This window comes from Anas platyrhynchos, chromosome 21, assembly GCF_047663525.1.
Source record: "Anas platyrhynchos isolate ZD024472 breed Pekin duck chromosome 21, IASCAAS_PekinDuck_T2T, whole genome shotgun sequence".
Taxonomy (NCBI): Eukaryota; Metazoa; Chordata; class Aves; order Anseriformes; family Anatidae; genus Anas; species Anas platyrhynchos.
In genome coordinates this window covers 11,540,188-11,552,098 of record NC_092607.1, presented here as the reverse complement: position 1 = coordinate 11,552,098, position 11,911 = coordinate 11,540,188, and the positions used below count along the sequence as shown (strand labels likewise).

General features: G+C 39.2%; 1 long non-coding RNA gene across 2 annotated transcripts; it reads left to right on the top strand.

Moving 5' to 3' along the window:
• The first annotated feature begins 6,048 nt into the window (after positions 1-6,048).
• Positions 6,049-11,369, top strand: LOC110353878 (uncharacterized). Of its 2 annotated transcripts, none has more exons than XR_011804573.1 (3): positions 6,049-6,347; positions 7,746-7,851; positions 7,955-11,369. It is a non-coding gene; the product is annotated as an uncharacterized lncRNA (long non-coding RNA). The 2 variants fall into 2 exon arrangements; XR_002405046.4 differs by having other exon boundaries at positions 7,923-11,369.
• Positions 11,370-11,911: the final 542 nt, after the last annotated feature.

The window sequence follows — 11,911 nt, the reverse complement described above, 5'->3', positions numbered from 1 at the left end:
TTCTGACATTAAATATGTTATCAGCAGAACATTCAGGAAAATATCCTGATTTTTCCAGAGGCAGCTTTTAAACTGCATCACAGATAAAACTAAATACTTTTTTTTTTTTTTTTTCCTGAAAGAAGAGGCAACACAGGTCCGTACTTGTATGACCACGCATATTTCATTACATGCACAGAAAGCATGTATGAAGAATTTTCACCTGCAGCTATTTTGATTGATTGATTTGGATTCAGGAATGCATCCCTATTTGAGCCCACACTTAAGCATGTGGTTAACAACACGCACAAGGTAATACTTAAATTTGGTCATGCACTTAAATGTGGTCATGATGAAGGATGGATTTGAGCATGTGCGAAAGTGATTTCTTGACTTGTGGCCTTTGTCACTGCAATATAAAAATATGCATACAGAGCACCAGCCACACACTGCAATTATGAAAGCCTAACCTCCTGTCCTCGGTCGTGTTTTAATATATAAAATAATTGTGTGACAATGAAGACCTTCAGCTCTCACAGACTTCAGTGGGAATTAAGGATCATTGGAGGTGGCGAAACTAACAATATTTGCATAAAAATGCACATGGGAAAAAAAGAGCATCAACTGTATAATCATATTCCAGGCCTATTTTCAATGTCTTCTTTATCTTTTTATCTGACTACTGTGTTCAGGGTGGAATTTACTAGAAATGTAAATGAACATTCATTTCAAAAAAATTTTTTTTTCTTTACATGATGGTAATTAATTGTGGGAAACAATTTTTAACTTTTCCCCATTGTTTCCTCCAGTTTGCAGACCTGTACCCTGGGGTCTAGGAAGATTATTAGCTGTGGAGATTGCTTGCTTTCCACTGCTTCTTATAATTATAAAATGGTTAAATGAATAAAGAATAAGGGACGTGACCTTGTCACCCCAACTCATGAGTGATTGTCAAGCGAGGTATCCCAGTAGGTCAAATACCAAAGTCTCCCATTTATTTTTTTCCATTTTATCATGAACTAAACCTGGAAGTGCTGATCTCACAAAGACTTCTGCACATTCATACTTTTAAGCATCAGAAAGAAAAGGCCCGTGCCTTCGATATGTATGGTGCAGGAGTGAGACCTAAGGAAATTGGGAGCCAAACCCATTGACTTCAATAGAGGTTTCACATGAAGGATTGCAGGATCAGATTCCTGGGTGATACAAAGGAAGGTTTACAGAAAGTGCTGGGGGTGGGGAACAGTTACCGAAGATATAATTAAAGTTGCGACAGCGCTTACTGATGAAAGCAGCAAAACTATACACCAACTAAATGTGAAGGTCTCTTCTTGGTTTAATTTCCAACAATAAGGTTAAGCAAGCAAGAGCGGGGTGGGTGCGAGGGCTGGGGGATGGGTGCATTTGCATATTCGTAAGAGATGGGGGATATCACAGGGGAGGCAGAGTACAGAGAGAGCATGCGGAGACGCTGGCACTTGGATGTTATTGCCCCCGCTACAGTATTTTTGATAGCTGGATCAATATAACATTGGCTGTCCTTGCAAAACACAACAGGTCAATAAATAAATTCGTCTGCATTTTTCTAGCTTGCCGTGCTGGGAAATAATACAGGTTACTAAAGAATTGTCACCTTTGATTTATAAAACTAATTGAACGTAGGTGGTTTGGTTTATCTCAAATCATTTAGCAAATTAAAAGATACAGGGGAAGAAAATTCTACAAGTGAGCCAGTGCAATCCAGTGCATCTGAACACTTCGCAGTTTATGGAGACATCTGACCTTGATTAGTATGAGTGCGTTTAGCACAGCACTTTGGTGTTTCTCACCCTTTGTCTGTTGACAAGATACGATATTCAAAATAAATCTGCAGTGAAGCATTTTTTAAATTATCATTTAAGATTCTAGGAATTAATTTCAACTTCAGTCTTGGGGCAACAATTTTCCCTAAGGAATTCCTGCTTTTTTTGCAGCATAGTTTTCCTTCTGATTTTGTATTGCCTTGCATTATATTATATTTGTAATAGTCGAGTTTATTCATTTCATTGGGATTCATTTATTACATAAACTGGCTTTTCTCTTAGATTAACACATATTTCTGTTCAAGACACTTACTTCTTGCAGACTTTGGAAATATTATGTGCTATTTTTGTCCTGTCCTTGTGTTATAAATGAGTTGCTTCTGCAAGCTAAAGAAGCAGTTTCAGGATTATTTTTTTTTTAATCATGGACTTTTCCTAATTGTCTTTGGCTTGCAAAAAATGAGATTCCCAGGTGAGTCTCTAATATTCCATCTAATTAGGATTCCTTTTTTTAAAAAATAAAATAAAATAAAATAAAAATAAAAAAGCTTGGGTTAAGCTCCCCTGCCTGTGATGGCAGTGGCCCAGGCTGCGCTCCCCGTTACGCTGTGCAGTCAATCAGAGCCTGCCTGGACCTTCCTGAATATCGTGGCATGAAAGGCAGTTTGGATAATTTCAATCCTAAAAAACCTACAGCAATGAATTGGGGGAAATGAAGCTGACTTGTTAACATTCCAGAGATGGAAATTTCCCATATTTCCCCTCGGGATTTTGCATTGGGGATGATGAGTATTGTCTCCAAAGCCGAGAGTCAATATACATGTATTCCTCACAGCCAGCAGGTCCCTAATCCACTCACTTCTTCCCTGGTTATGAACAGCTAATCTGGGGCTGCTACATTTCTGTCTGGGATTTCCTGGACAGAAATATGTGCACATGTGCTGTGTAATGGCATGTAGAATAAACCTGATGTATCCGGGATGCATCAAACTTATTGCACATGTGTGAATCAACCATATATCGCATGCTCAATAAATCCAACATTTCCGAGAAAAGTAGTACACGACCTACACATTCACTATACAGATCCTTAGAATTGGGAATGTATGAAAATTCATCTGATGCTACTGCACAGAAATTTCAACTGGGCTGCTCTTTTAAGCAGGAATCCCAGATGAAGGGCAAAGGCACGCCTTAATTTTTTTCTTGAACAAAGAAGAGGACAAAAAATTGCTTTCCTCATCTCTTTGGTGACAAAAAAAAGGAGATATCTAAGCATAAAAGTAGCCTCAGATAATCCTACCATATTGTACATTTCCATTCTGTTCCTCCTTTGGTTAAGTGCTGAGAGTTCATGGTTTTGGTCCATTAGATATCATATGGGTATCCTAAGGTATTCTTTAAAGGATTATACACTTAGTTCAGTGTTTGTGTTCCAGACAGACTTGTAGTATCTTGGGGAAAATGCTGCATCTCTCCAAGCCGCAGTTTCTTCATCTATAAAATGGGTATGGAGATTCCTACCCCTGTTTGTAAAGTATGAGTACGCTTCAGTGGTTCTGTTGTTCTTATGGCCAGCTGTGACTTTTAATTAAATTGTGGACTGTTGTAAGAAAAGCTTGTGCTACCTATGCATGTTGGGTTGTGCCTCTGTAAGTCACTCACTCCCACACAAAGCAATTTTTGAAAGCCCCACAAAACTCACTTTACTTTTGACCTATTCCTGTTTCTAAGATGCATGACATGAAAGCCTAGGACATTAACACAGTGCACAGTCCTCTCAGCTAGCTTCAAAAAAAATGCATATAGTCACAGCTATCATTAAAAAATCTTTTTCCTCCTTTGAAAAATGAGAAAGTAGAAACAAAGGCTGCTCAGATGACAAATGTTTCTTACTAAAAATAATTTAAATCAATGAAAATATTTATATAATTAAGTAATAGGTGCCTGGGGTAGTAGAGGGAGTCTGTTGACTTTATGTAACTGGTCATTATTATACTAAATACAGGGCACACTATTACTACAAAGCCATTATCATTCAGTACATGGCTTCTTGTTCAGAGTAGTTAATGCATTTATGAACCTTTAAAATATCTGCATGAGAGAAAGGATTAGTGACTTCTCTGCCTTAGAAAAGAATTCTTTTCCCTTTATTTTACAAATTGTGATTTTATTTTCAAAGCTGAAACAAAGGAAAGGCTGTACTCTGGCAAGGAGACTTAAGGCTGACAGCTGGAGTACTGTATATAGGATGGCAGTTCTTGATTTGTCAGCATGTTGCTAGGGGTAGGGAAATTGAGAGTATAGTAAAATGCCTATTGAGATATTCCTGTATCTCATGGCACATATGTACGCTTGCTCTTTCCCTTGTCTAACTATATTCACTGCAACTTCTAAAAAAAAAAAATATATATATCCTCTTGATGAAACCAGAAAGACACATCCTGTGTTTCCTTTCTTCTCTTTGCCTTTGTGCACAGGTCGAAGAAGTAACAGAATAAGGGGCAGCACAGAAACCAAGTCTGCAGAGGAGTTGGGTTGGAGGAGGGCTGCAGGAGTGCTGCAGTGAGGCTGCGCTCCCCCAGGGCACTGGGGGGGAACAGGGGACAGCCAGCATGTCGACACGGCTGGGGGCACTGGGAGCTCTACTGTCTGTATAGATACACTATCTATATGTAGCATCTATCTATCTATCTATCTGTCTGTTTGTCTGTCTGTCTATCTATCTATCTATCTATCTGTCTATCTGTCAGGAGCTGTACTGCCTCCTTACTTCCCAGACAATTGTATACCAGGCTCCACAGCAGCATGCAGGACCTGAGGTCCTGTTGGTGTTGGTGCAGGTAGGACATGAAGAGGGCACATGTTCATAGAGAGTTCTTCCAATTTCTCCTGAGTGTCTGCACAGGTAAAAGCAAATGAAAATGTGCCCAATTAGCTGCTTCCATGTACAATTATCTGGTGTACATACATGAATTAAAATAATTATGTGCCTAAAGTAGACATCCAGCTTCACGTACATTTGCAATACTCTGTCAAGTTGCTTAATTTCTCTTGAAAACCCACCTTCAATAATGAAGTCTAAAGCCATTTTGTATCCAACATAGCAGAATAGATTTCTGTGCTCTTCTTACACTTTGTACAATGACCTTATTTACTATTGCCCTTCAACGTTTGTAAAAGATATTTATCTAACTGCACACACATAGCACCAAAGGACATTGTACAGCATTAAAACTTTACTCATTTTTCTAAACTTCTGTGTGCTGCTTTAAGGGTTTGAATTCACCATAGAGCCTGAGAAAGGCACAGCGTCTGAAACAAACTGGTCTGTGCTGTTCCTGCAGAAGAAGCAGGAAGTTTGAAGCAGGAAGCATTTTTTCACTCTCATGGTTTATATTGTCACCAGAAGTCCTTGATAAAGCTATGGTTGCATCTGTTGGGCAAGGATTTTGTCAGTACCAAAAACTGGTATTAGGAGACCTGAGAGAGGGCTCTGCTTCTCCTCAACATCAGTGACTAATGCACTGTACTTCAGCCAAACAGTTCTCTTTTCCTGTACGTATGCATGTAAATATAGTTTCCAATTATTATATATAGTCTAAACTGAACGCCTTTCTTACTCACAGAAACTGTGTTCTCCCAAACTGTGTTAATAGCAACTTTGTTATTCTAAAACTATAGTACCCTACAATTTTGGAAGAACACTCTTATATTATCAAAAAGTCCATGTAATTTTTTTTTTCCTATCTAATCTGCAGTAATACCATCTCAAATAAACTGAAAGGGGTTTACATTTCAATTCTGCTTGACATTTCACTTCTGATGCTTTAGGTTTTGCATTTGATTCCATGGAACAAGTCACTGTAATTTTTCTCTGATGTCAGAAGGTGAAGTTTGAAATGTTCTCAGTTGCATGTGCTACTGTGAGGCTTCACAGCATCATTTGAAATCATGATTTTTAATTGTAGAAAAAGCCCAATTATGTACATTTATTAAAACAAACAAACAAAAACCACAACACTTCTCTCAAAAACTTCGTTATTTAGTAGAATTTATTTTGAGGAAGAAAAGTACAGGAACTAATGTAAAAAATGTTAATAATGAATCAAAATCTGATAATTTACCCTGAATAATATCCTGACACAGCCCACAGGGAAGCTATTACTCCGTCCCAAACCAATACTTGCACTGTAGCAAAACCCCAATGTCAACCTCTGAATTTCCACCTCGGAGTGGAAGTCCTGCCTGTTGAAATGGGGGGCAGCCATCCAAGGGGTGCGCACAGAGCCTGCCCTGCACTGTGGGATCAGGTCTTGCAGAATGATAACAGGTTAATTAAAATAAAAATAAAAGCAAAACTCCTCTTAAGCATGCTGAAGTGCTGTGGGGAAGTCACAGCTGCTGGAAATGATTGCAGCACCATTAAAGCAATAGCATGCTCCTATAGGCACCAGCTGAAACTCTGGCTCGTACACATCTGCCCAGATTCTGCATGAAGCTGGGGCTGAACCCCTGCTCCCTTGTCCCCCCCAGAAGTGAGGCATGGAGGGGAAGGCACTGCAGGTAAGCAGACACTCAGCTCTTCCTTACATGTACTGCACTTGGCAGGTTTTCTCCCCCTGGCTGGCTCTCAAGAGTTGCCTGCCTGTGAGCCGAGCATTGGCAGCGCATTGACAAAACTTCCCTTCGGGGATTGTTTGGGGAATTTTGGCGCAAGTCAGCGTGGCAGAAGTTGGGGAATCTGTGCAAGGAGACAGCACTTGGGGCTTGATTTTTTTGAAAGTTACTTGAAAGCTTCTTAGATCTGGGGAGTGTTTTTCTCTTCCCCCTCCCCCTTCAGCCCAGAGCATCGATGGCAAATGTTCATCACCTGTTTGCGCAGCGCCTGCCCGCTCCCGCACAGTTGCAAGAACGTCACTTCTGCAAGAACAGGGAAGCAGAAAAATGTAAATCAAATAAACAGAACAAATGCAGGGAAAGCGATCAGGTTACCGGGCAGTTGTGAAAGGGGAAAAAAAGCTAAAGCGTTTTGAAGTAAAGCAATATTGTGGTGTCTGAGAACTGATTCTCAAAATGGGGAAGCACAGTCACTGCTGGTGGGCAAGAGCGTTTGAGGCAGCTATCTCTGCTCAGATCAAGGAATACTTGTTCCCATTAACTAGCATTAGAAACCAGTGAGATCTGGCAACATACCAGGCCTTTGTCAACTGTCATGCAAATACCCCGTTTCAAACAATCGCTTGTCCTTTTTTTTATAAGCTTTCATATGCGCATTTTTGTCATACCAGCCCTATGGCATTCAAAACGCTAAGAAGCCTCCGATTTTTTTTTTCCTCCTGCATTTCTGATACAAGGAGGAAGTGTTGATGAAGGTGCAACTGTAGGAAGAAACAAGTAATGATAACAAAGAGAGCGAGCTCAGGGAATTCATTGTGATCAGATTAGGAAGAAGAAAAAGCTGCAGCCATCCCAGAATGGTAATACAGCTTCAGGAGTGATCAATATTAGCTCCCTATTTATAGAACACCTTTCATTCAGATGTTGTGCGGTGTTTATAAATTAATAAACACACGTGCAAGAATCCCATCATCCATTATTAACATATCAGCAGTTTCAGCTTATGAGAGTCAATTATTATTTTTAACCCTGAAAGTTTTTAACAGACCCACAAAATCAGTTTTTGTATCCCATTCTCTCTGCCCTGCAATTCGGTCTTTTAGGTGCTGTAATAGCACTACTGCTGAAGGAGAGGACACACCCTAAGATAAATAGTTTTGCAAAAGAATTTGTGCAAAAATTAATTTAACCAGTCCCATGGCATCTCTCAGAGTCTGGGGCAATCTGACATAGGAACATCTATATTCATGGGGTCTTCAGTCCCTCCGTTACTGCTGTCCTAAGGCAGATGATTTTGTGTCCTTGCCCATGGTTCAGTACCCAGGGCTCTGCCTTCATGTCCAGGTCCAGGCAGCAGTGACCCCCCCTCCCCTCAGCCCTTGGGTGCATGTGGAATACAGAACAGGAGGGAATTCCCCGGGAGATGTCTCCTGCAGTTTGAGAAACTCAGGTGGGCTACTTCCAGTGTTTTGGTGATAATACACAATGTGTATTGAACCATGTTGTAAATAATATTATTAGTCTGCCTGAAATTTCTATTCCATTTGTTTAAGAACAAAACAAAGAGAAGGCTTTTAATGGAAGGCAAAACGGAAGACAACCCTCAAAAGAAGAAGTGAAGAAAAAGGTGGCATTTGAATTACATTTACAGCACTGCACAGGTGTCAGAAGTGAAACACGGCTGCAGAGCTCTTCAGATCTTACAGAGATCACAGGTCTGGGCTTTTGCTGTAGATCAACTTATTCTGTAGCAAGTGTGAATACTTAGAGGGAAGAATATTTACAAATACAAAATTAAGCACATCATCGTATCAAAACAATGCATTTAGGCTTCAATTTTAGAACCAGTTCAGTGTGTACCTGCCTCTACACATGTAAGCAGCCTGCTCAGAGCTAGGCTTTTAATATTAAACTTTTTTTTATTATTTGACAAATGGTGTTAGATGCTAATTAGTTGGTGACCGCATTCTTAATTTGCCTTTGCCTGTGCAGTGGAAAGAAGTAGTTTATAAACTGAGAGTGAGAACACTGAAAGCCAAAACTAATCAAGGAAGAGAGAAGATTAACAGCCAGTCTCTAGATCTGCCCCTTGATATTCAGAGTAAAGGGCAGGTGATAGCAGGGAGGACAATTTGGAAAGTTACAACAAAAGTTTAGGGCCTCCGGTCCTGATTACTAAGCACATTTGGGGCAGACTGTACAACACCAGGATCTTCAGTTTATCTTTTCAAGTGGTCTTTTTTTTTTAAACAAACAAACAAACACATATATTTTGTCTTCATTTACTGCACAGTACAAATGTGTGCATGCTTGAAGTTTGCTTCTGTTTTCAGTCCTGAGGAAGAGCTGGTGTGCCTGAAATCCCTCCTCTCTTCCGATTGCATTGCTTCAATGAAAGGTATTGCTTCTCTGTGCAAATCTTTATTCTCATTCTAGCACCATAGTAGCAACTCTGTTACTTTCATTACTACTATCAACCAATTCATATGTACTCAAATAAATGGCAGTAAGATCCCGAAGATCTTTTACCCTATGAGTTAAAAGAAAAGAGAACAGCCATATCATGTGCTGTTGTTTAGAAAAGGATCCATTTGCAGAACAAAGTACAGAAACAAAACTGTAGGTTGAGCAAAATGAGCTTGGAGAAAGCTATTTATTTATTTATTTATAGAAATCTACGTGCTATCGAACAAGCTTCTGTTTACATGTCTTCTCCTACACTACGTGTACTGTGATAAATGGAAAGAAAAGGCATGCCATGCTTCAAGTCTGTTAAAGTTCATACTCAGTGAAAACAAAACAAAATCAAGGTCAAATAGAAAATCTTTAATAGCTGTACTGTCAGCATGCCTCACAGGACTTGAAATCTATGAGTTTATACACACAGGATGTATGAAATAGAGAAAGGGGAAAAAAAAACCTGCAGTTTCTTTTGCGTTATAAAAATAAACTGTTCTATGCTAAATGTGCTGCTTATAAAGTAAGTAGACCTACACATTTTAGCAGAGTATAAAAATACCTACCAAAATGCGTTTTTAAAGAATGCAGCACTTTGGCCTAGAATGCAAAAAGGGGAGGGGAAAAACAAAACAAAACAAACCCCAAGCTGTTGCTGATGACAGAGGGAGGCTGGTAACTGAATATGCGTTGAGGAGATAGCTGCTAATGCAAGAGCAAGGCACATTCTTGGGGGGGAGGGCGCGGGGCGCCTTGTGCACGGCTACTGCACAAAGTTGCTCCATGGATTATCTGATGTTGCAAGAACCTGATTGCTTGCAGCTTTCTCATCACTGCCTCATCTGTGTCTTCATTTAGTAAACCTAATCATGTGAGCATGTTAGTCAAATTGGAGACCATGCCTAACTACCAAACTGCCCCTGCAGCAGGCGTTTCCTGTAAACATACTACTGTGTGCACTGCTGCAGAGGCAAGAACATGAGAATCATCTGACACGATTGGATTTTCTTTTAGTCGTTGCTGAAATAATGCTGAAAGACGTAATTTGTGTGAAGGGGGAATTCAAAAACAAGCCACAGAACACTGATAAAGCTTTCTCATCAGTCTGTCTATTTTCTAGTCTCAGTCTCAGCTATCTCGCAAACAATTTATGAGCAATTTTGTAAGCAAAGTAAAATGATCCTGATTTTACAAACAGAATTTGCTGTACAGAAATGAATCCTGTACAATTTTATATCCTAACACATGTCCCAGACACCCAAACTAATTTACAAAGGACTTCTCAAATTTGTTCTGTAGCTTTGAGCCATTAAGTTATGCTGCGATTGTGGTTTCAAGCTTATCTCCTTTAAAAGCTAAAACGTTGTGTATTTACTTTATTTATCTATTCATGCCAGCATAAGGAGAATTTTGTATGACTTGAATGCTAGAGCCAGGGCTTTTAAAAATAAAACCAAAACAAAACAACAAAAACCTGCCTAAGACTTGACTGCTAGAGCCAGGGCTTTTAAAAATAAAACCAAAACAAAACAACAAAAACCTGCCTAATTTTTTGTGCTTTGTGAGAAGACTTGCCCAAGATCACACAGGAAGTCTGTGGCAGACTTGGGACTGAGCCCAGATCCCCGAAATCCCATTTGTGCCCTACCCACACAGCAGTCCAGATTTAATAGCTGCCTACGTGTGAGTCTAAACTGAGAGAGTCCCTGTGCAAAAGCATGAAGCTTGGCTGATCCCCTGCTCCCAGGTATATTCCGGGCACTGTGCTGCTCAGATCAGTTATTTCAGACAAACGTCCACGCTAACCTTTGAAAGACTTAAACTTAGCTAAAGGCTTCCTGTTGCTTGAGCAGCCTTATGTTCGTTCTCTCTCTCTGACAGCCAGTGTTTTCCCATGTGCAGCATGCAGAAGAGCAGGGCTTGAACCAGTTTACAAGACTTTTACTACATTTTTTTTAATGTAATGTAAATTTACATAATGTAATTTAAAATAACTTAAACACAAATTTATGTACATTAGGAGTTTGGGGACTGAAACCAAACATTTCAGCTTTCAGCAATGTTATTTTATTTTTTTTTCTGTTCTTATGGAGGAGATTATCACAATTTTGGGCTTGCTGCCTGGTTCCAAAGTCTAGTTTGGAGTTAATATTGCAAGATCGTGTAGTAACATACATGTATAGTGCAGTACAGTAAACACAGGTTTGTTAGTCCTTCCTGTGCTTTTGTTGTCGAAGTTTTTACTTCATGCATAATACATCAATTCCTGAAGCTTCTCCAGAAAGGCAGCAAATGTCCTCAACCCAAGGCAAACAGAGGGAGAAGAAAATCTAAGATTTATTTTTGCAAGTTGCCCCTTGCCTCATATCAAACATTTCCAGTGCCATGAGCATAAATCATGGGAGTCACTGTGGCTAATCTGTAAAAATAAATTGGATGTTTTCATTTCAGTCATGTAATGTGATATTATATGATGCATTTTGAGGGGAAAAACAAAAACAAAATTTTAAGGTATGAGCTTCTATATATAAACACATTTACATATATATATATATATATCTTTTTTTTTTTTTTTCTGAAAGTTTTTTTTTTTTTCCATGTTTTCCACAGTGGTATCCTATCTCAGTTGATAAAAATCATACAGCTTCTGCATTCTCTATTAAATCATGTTTACAGTCACCCAGAGTCCTGGCTCCAGTGGAGTGCCCCTTGATTTTAAGGAGGCCGGTATATTTCACCTGGAAAAATACACTTATAAAAAGGGGTGAAAAACAAAAGGGGAGGAGAAGCAATGGGTGTTGATATGTCACAAAAAAAAAAAAAAAAAAAAAAAAATATTGTAAAATATGACTCATTGAGTCTTTTAGGTGACAGAGTTAAGATGTTAAGAGCAAAGCACAAGGGTTCTTTTGTTTGTTTCTTTGTTTAAAGTTTGTGGGCACTCTAGTTAATTCTTCAATATAAGGACATTTAAAATGCTGAAATGGGAAGACAGTAGCCAGACTACACTTTTAACAGTCATGATTTTCAAGGGTCATGTGATTGAGAGCACT